Here is a 6,511-nt window from a genome sequence, read left to right as displayed (position 1 = left end):
TTCAGGGTCTCAAGTGATTTCGTGGAAGCTACCTGAACCTACAGCCAGCTGATTTTGTTGTTCTTGTTGTTTTACCATGGAGTCCCAGGTAAGCTAAGATGGCCCAGGTTTGATATGCATCTTGGAATGACCTTGGGCTTCTTTATGCTATTTATTTATTTATTTATTTGGTTGGTTGGTTGGTTGATTTTTCCGAGACAGGGTTTCTCTGTATAGCCCTGGCTGTCCTGGAACTCACTTTGTAGACCAGGCTGGCCTCGAACTCAGAAATCTGCCTGCCTCTACCTCATTTTTAATTTTTTTTTTTTAATATTTATCTTGGCTGGAGAGATGGCTCAGCAGTTAACAGCACTGACTGCTCTTCCAGGGGTCCTGAGATCAATTCCCAGCAACTACATGGTGGCTCACAATCATCTCTAATGGGAGCTGATATCCTCTTGTGTGTCTAAAGACAGCAACAGGGTACTCACATACATAAAATAAGTAATTAAAAAAAAAAATCTATCTGTGAGCTGAGCAGTGGTGCTCATACCTTTAATCCCAGCACTCATGAGGCAGGGGCAGGAAGACCTCTGAGTTTGAGGCCAGCCTGGTCCATAGAGTAAGTTCCAGGACAGCTAGGACCACTCAGAGAAACCCTGTTTCAAAACAAACAAGCAAACACAAAACAACAACGACAACAACAACAAAAAATTGTTTGTGTGTCCTTGTGTGTACAAGACAAGTGTGTGTGCTCATGAATGCCAATTTTCAAATGTGGAGCTCAGAGGATAGTTGTGTGGCGTTGGGTCTCTCCAGAGGTTGAGAGAGTCAAACTCGGATCACCAGCCCTTCTGAGCAGGCTCCTTTACACACTTAGCCATCTCATCATCTTAACAATTATGTTTTTAAACTTATTATCATCACATCTTCATTATCATTATCATCACCACCACCACCACTACCACCACCGTCATCATCATTATCAGTGTGTGTGTATGTGTGTGGGTGTGTGGTGTATGTGTGCCATAAGTTTTGAAAGTCTGTTCTTTTCTTCAGCTGTGGATTCTGGGAATATAGATGTGGGGTCTTAAGGATTCCCTGGCAAGTACTTTACTTCCACCTCACTAACCTGACCTTGACCTCATCCTCTGGCCTCTACTTCCCTAGTACATTATTATCACATAGTTTTATGCAGAGCTCATGATGAAATCCAGGCTCTTCTGCCCATGCTAGGCAAGCGTTCTGCCCACTGAGCTGCAGGGCGTTGTTTGTTTTTGAGCAGCCTGCTGCTCTGAGCCTAGGCAGACCTCAAACCCATGGTGATTCTCTTGCCTTCTGCCACCTCTGTCACTACAGTGCCCAACAGTGCCAGTTCATGTCTATCTCATTCTACTGTGTCTTTAGACAGGTAGATGACCAAGATGGTTTTCATACGCTAGCATTTGGACTTTGGCCTAATCTGATCCAGTATCGGGAGGGAACAACTTCCCCTAGTGAAACTTCAGGGTAGACAGACATAGAAGAAAAGAATGTCAAAATTAGTCTACCCAGACCAGAGCTCAGCAAAGAGACATAGGCGCATGTCCTTGTGCTTGTGGAAAACGCTATCATATCTTTAATGACTATTGTCAAGACCTCTCATCCACAAGACTGAAAAATATCTTGAAAGTGAGAAAGTGATTTACCAAGCAGTACCACAGAGTAAATTGCTTCCCATTTGTTAAGTTGTGGGAACACAAAAATGATACCTAACTCAAACAGATGGGGAAGACAGTGGTCCCAGCAACTTCATTTTTAAATATGAAATGTGACAACTATTTGGTATATGTTATCAGAGGGGAAAAAAATCAAGGTGGCCTCCTAGAAATGTGACCACGATAAGATCAGCAAAACTGCAGAGCAGTGAGCTGTCACCATCGTTAAGCCTGCCAGATTCATCAAAGTAAATCTTTATGTTCCGATTCTTGTTTTACAAACAAGGAAACAGAAACGGAGAGGCTAGCTAACTGTGATTAAGAGCCACATATGAAGAAACCAGCAAGCCAGGCCACTGTGGGGGAAACCCACAATCCCAGCACTTGAGACTGAGGCTGGGAAGTTAGCACAAGTTCAAAGTCACATTAGGCTATAGAGCAAGATTCCCCTGACAAAAAAGAGAAGGGAGGGAGGGAGGGAGGGAGGGAGGGAAGGAGAGAGAGAGAGAGAGAGAGAGAGAGAGAGAGAGAGAGAGAGAGAGAGAGAGAAAGAGATCTTGATGATGTTTTTAACTCTTATAATTAATACATTTACTTAAGTACTCTCTTAAATTTCATCTTCTTTGATGTAGGAATATTTTAAGGCAACATAAAAAAGCAGCAACCTATTAAATTTGTGAACTGAATAAGCTACACCTGAGTGATGCTTCCCAAAGTAAAAGGCAGCTTTGCTCTCCGTCTCTTTGCACAGGGCCTCTTCCGGGTGGTAGAAGGGATATACCCAGTTTCCTAATGTACGTATTAGCAACGTCTTCACAGAGCCCGAGATTTGAATGACAGATGGTTTAGGATGACAGATATCTTAAATCAAGACAAAAGTGAAATCAAATTTTAAAAAAAAAAATCTTTAAATTTTTAAACAGTTACTCAAAAAGTTAAAAAAAATGAAATGATAGTTATTATACTATAATTTCTGCCTTTCAGCTAAATCTGCAATGGTAGTCTTCAGGGCTGGCAAGACAGCTTATGTGATAAAAATGCTTGCCCAGAAACACAGCAGAGGTGGAAAGAGAGAACCAACTTCACAAAGTTGTCCTCTCAGTGCCTGGTGTGCACATGGCATGTCACTTCATCCCTTGCTCTCTTATACACACACACACACACACACACACACACACATACACACACACACACACCACACATGTATGCACTGCCACACACACACATGAGTGCACACTCACGCACTACACTAACACACACACATACACCACACATACACAGACTCCACACATGCATGTACTCCCACACAAACACATGCACACACACATGAGTGTACACATGCACTACACTCATACACACATATGTACGACACACACACAGATCAAACTTAAAAATATATAGAGGCCTCTACCACAGCAAATATAGAGTCCATCAAATATTTTGAAGTTCAATGTCAAGACTGGGCCTAGAAATTAATTGTACCTTTTCATTCAGTCTATCACTTCTTGCATTGTTTTTTGATAGCAGGAGAAACTTGATCATAAGGCCCCAATTCCTGGTGGTGTACCGTCAGTAAGGCACATGTTTCACCCTGGCTGGGATTCCAGTAGCCAACACTCACGTGTGGGAGGTGCTAGACTCTGCAACAATGCAGAGAAGGAAGCTAGCAGAGCCATGCAAGGCTGAGAGGAATAGAGACCACACAAACAGAGATATAAATTTGCAAAAACCTCTATCAAGCGATTTGCACTCACTCACATTAGCTTGATCCCAGTTAGAAAGCAATGACCAGATAACATGAGATTTTCCTCTTGCTCTGCATTAAATTAATATCTTCTAAAGACATCTAAGTCCCTACTTCCAGAAGTCAAATGGCTTTAGAGTTGCAAGTAAGAGATGATTTTAGGGAGTGATGTAACACAGGGTCTCAAATAAACAAGATTGAACTTAAACATACTAGGTATAAGGCTGGTCTTGAACTCTCGATCCCATTGTCCCTCTTGGGTGCTGGGATTACAGGCCTGTACCACCACACCTGGCTTTGAAAGACAACATTTATGCCAGGAACACAAAATGAAAGAGCAATTTATTTAACCTTCTTTTTAAATTTTTATTTTATGTGTATGCATGTTTTGTCTGTCTGTTTGTGTGCATGCATGTATGTATGTATGTATGTATGTATGTTTACCATGTGTGTGCCTGGTGCCAGCAGAAACCAGAAGAGGGCATTGCATGCCCTGGAACTGGAGGTACAGATGGTCATAAGCTACCATGTGTGTGCTGGGAACGGAACTTGGTCCCCTGGAAGAGCAGCTGATGCTCTTAACTGCTGAACCATCTCTCCAGTCCTATTGAACTCTCTAAAAACATTTTTATCTGAAGGTAGTGAGACACAAAATGCTAGCAACCATTCTGTGAGACTTGTCGCCGTTGTGATCTGCATCCAGTCCCAGGTAAGGTGGTATCCACACAGGTCCTGGAGAAAAGTCCCCAGACCATACTGGGACACCCCCTCCCCATACCTACTCAGTTTTATTGTAGCTGCCAAACCACAATAGAGTCTTTGTGTTTCTAGATGAAGAATCCCAACATATACTGGATCCATCTTTCCTATAAAAACTTGAGCAAAGAGCTCTTTTAAAGCTATTACCCTTTCCCAGGGAAATAAAAATCATCTTTTGAAACAAAGACTTTCAAGTTAGGATGCCCTAAGTGTGAGGTGGTGGTTTTCTCTCCAGTTTGAAAGCTGAAGCACCCAGTGGCTGAAACAGGCAGTTGAGGGGAGCAGGTGGAGCTGCTGGTATTTCAGGCAAGAAATCTTTGGCCGATCTTATGGTGGCAGAGAAAACATACTCAGAAAATCCAATGAACAGCTCATGTGTCTTACACGTTTTAGATCTCTAATAAATGCTTTTTTTTTTTTTTTTTTTTGGTTTCTTGAGACAGGGTTTCTCAGTGTAGCCCTGGCTGTCCTGGAACTCACTCTGTAGACCAGGCTGGCCTCGAACTCAGAAATCCACCTGCCTCTGCCTCCCGAGTGCTGGGATTAAAGACGTGAGCCACCACGCCCGGCTAATAAATGCTTTTTAAAATTCTTCGTCTAAAAAATTAAACAGGGTGTTTATAAAAGCATTTATTATAAAGATAAGGTCCGGAGAAAAGGATGGAAAGAAAACATCCTTCCAACTCTTAAGACCTGGTTTGATCAGCTCAGAGTCTCCAAGTCCATCCATGTTTGAGGTCAGACGCTTCTAATCTGAATGCCAGCCTTGTGTCCAGCAGTGTTAGGTAGTAAGGGGTTCATGAGAGAACCAGAGAGAATGAATAGCTGAGTCATTAGTGCGCATGGGTGACCTCAGAGAAGTCAGAGACTAACCTAAATTGGAAGGTTGAGGAAGACTTCCTGGAGGAGGCGCTGCAGCTGTTCCAGGGTGAAGTCTGAGAGCAAAGAGAAAACTTAACGCTTGAGGTTGTAGTAGTGCAAAATTCCCCCATGAACCCGACATACGCCCTTTGCAGAAAAGGATGTAACAAGGGCAAAGGGTGTGCCTTTGGAGAAGAAGGAGTCTTGTCTACAGTTTGTTGAGAGGAGTGGGAGGTGTCTTGAGAGAAAAGGAACCAAAAGTTGCGTCTCAGGACTCTTCTAATGCGGGGTCCTTTTAGTCCACACAGGCGCGGGCCATGGTGGAGTGACAGTGCTTCCTTCTGAGATCCTCAGCCATAGCCGAGCACGGCTTAAAGTGGTAACTTACCTGCGATCCCAGCTGCGGCTTCTACTGCAAGGTTGACTCTGGGGGAAATTGCCTCCCATCGGTTGCCTCCCGAGCGCACGCAGCTGGACGACGCAGGACCCAGCCCGAGGGCTTGTGCCCATTGCGTATCCCTCTCCATGCCACCTACACAGTGGGTGCCTTTCCGCGCTGGGTAGCCTTCCTAATGCGTTCCAGGTCTTTCTCCCATTTACACTTCTAGGCTGGGGGAGCTGATGTAGGGGGAGTGATGCTCAGAGAGCAGGTGGCGGACACCGATGACATCCACTCCTGACCCTGCAGCGATGTGTCTGGGCTGCCTGCCCAGCCGGCCAAGAGAGCTTCTGACCTAAGTCCCCGCGTTTTTCCCTCTTAATTCTCCCAGAAAGGTCAAGCCGCCGTCGGTCCGGGCAGAGCTGTCCAGTGCGGTACCCGAGGCATCGGTCCCCGGGATGCTAAGGGAAGGCACCCGGGGTGGAGGGAAGGCTCCAAGGCCCAAGTCTGCTGCCCCCTCCCCTCAGCTGCCCATGCCTGGCGCTTCTCTTAGCTTTTTTTCTCCAGTTCCCACCTTCGTTTGCCCCAGGGCCGGCTGTTTTCTTTTTCCCAGATGGCGCAGTCCTTCTCGGGCAAGGAACACGTTTCCGTCACGGGACTTCTAACAGCTTGGCCTGGTGGTTGATTCTGGGCAAGTCACGGAGTCTTCTGGAGCTGTGTATGTGTGAAGGAGAGGACTCTCCTTGACACTCGCTGTAAAGCCGGTATTCTAGGTGTGGGCTTTGGAAGGAAATGATATCCCCTTGGTTCCCACCCCTGGCGGGACGAACCTGTGTGCAAAAACACAAAGTCCTCTGGGGAAAGCAGCTTTTGGCATCGGTTTTTATGATGAAATCGGGGAAGCGGGCTAATTTAATTCTTCACAAAATGTAGGGAAAATGTAATCCTTAGAGTAATTTGGGGAAATTCCGATGTAAAACATCATGTGAATAAATAAAGCCGGGATGGTTGTGCTCGTCCTACGTTTCTTTTCAAATACTATTTGGTATTTGTAGGTGCCACCCAGCCAACAGTTGGAGGGCGGCGAAGGAG

The sequence above is a fragment of the Mus pahari genome, chromosome 6 (assembly GCF_900095145.1).
Source record: "Mus pahari chromosome 6, PAHARI_EIJ_v1.1, whole genome shotgun sequence".
Lineage (NCBI taxonomy): Eukaryota > Metazoa > Chordata > Mammalia > Rodentia > Muridae > Mus > Mus pahari.
Note: the sequence above shows the minus strand (reverse complement) of the source record.